This window comes from Macrobrachium rosenbergii, chromosome 43, assembly GCF_040412425.1.
Source record: "Macrobrachium rosenbergii isolate ZJJX-2024 chromosome 43, ASM4041242v1, whole genome shotgun sequence".
NCBI lineage: Eukaryota > Metazoa > Arthropoda > Malacostraca > Decapoda > Palaemonidae > Macrobrachium > Macrobrachium rosenbergii.
This window is the reverse complement of record NC_089783.1, coordinates 33,086,625-33,087,641: the sequence shown is the minus strand read 5'-3', so window position 1 is coordinate 33,087,641 and position 1,017 is coordinate 33,086,625. Positions and strand designations below refer to the sequence as shown.

The 1,017-nt window shown below is 33.6% G+C and overlaps 1 long non-coding RNA gene across 1 annotated transcript in view; it reads left to right on the top strand.

Moving 5' to 3' along the window:
* Positions 1-659: 659 nt before the first annotated feature.
* LOC136828521 (uncharacterized) overlaps positions 660-1,017 on the top strand; it is an 11,794-nt gene continuing 11,436 nt past the window's right edge. Inside the window, exon 1 of the long non-coding RNA XR_010850082.1 lies at positions 660-798. This is a non-coding gene — a long non-coding RNA (uncharacterized lncRNA). The remainder of the gene's footprint in view (positions 799-1,017) is intronic.

The following is a 1,017-nucleotide window of genomic DNA, read 5'->3' as shown; positions in this document are numbered from 1 at the left end:
AATAATAATAATAGTAATAATAATGATAATAATAATAATAATAATTACTGTATTATTTTTAAGAACAATAAAGTTTATCATATATGCACGTTACATACATATATACAGTACATATATATTTATATATATACTGTATATATATATATATATATATATATATATATATACAAATGAATATATACTGTATATATATATATATATATATATATATATATATATATATATATATATATAGGTAAATTGCTGTGACACTTGGTTCACAACAGGATAGTCAGGATATATATATACACTTAATATTTTCTCACTTACGGAATATCCCCAGGCACATTGTTTTCGGGTATCAGGCGCCTGATCCATCCCCTCCCCCTCCCCACACCCCCAAATTTCAAATTTATATCCTTTATCATTTTCTTTTGGTTAATGAATCCACTTGTCAATGAATCTTTTTTAGGTCTCTTTCTATAGCTGTTCGTTCAAGGAATATTCACTTGAAGCGTAAGGTGACAATGATCCCAAGAGAAAAAGGAAAATCACTTGGAAATTTTTTTGATGGTCTCACCAAGCCAAAGAAGAAACCGCTTTCAAAGCCTTCCATCCATTGGCCAAAGCTTAAAGCTTCAGCCAATGAGAGAAGGCGACAGAAATGGTGTCTTTCCTTGGTGGGGGTTTCTGATTGGCCAAGAGAAAATCTTGGTTTTGTCTTCTTGAGCAGTTAACCTTCGGCAGCCAAGATGGAGAAACGCCAGTCTAAGCCGTCTGCTGTTTTCTTGGTGATAGCCTCTTCGAATATTTTTTTTAGTAAGTACCATTTCCGTGTTAGCAATTCTGCGTAACTTTTACGTTAACATCTGGTGGTATCCATCAAGGTGAAGGTTAATCAGGGCAGGTATTTGTCTACAGAGACCAGTGACTGGCGTGAATCCGTCTTATTTTAGGGCACAACTGTTTCGGCTGGTAAATTATAATCAAACGAAGGTGAAAGTCTGTTTTAAAACCTATAAATGGCATGCATTTTCA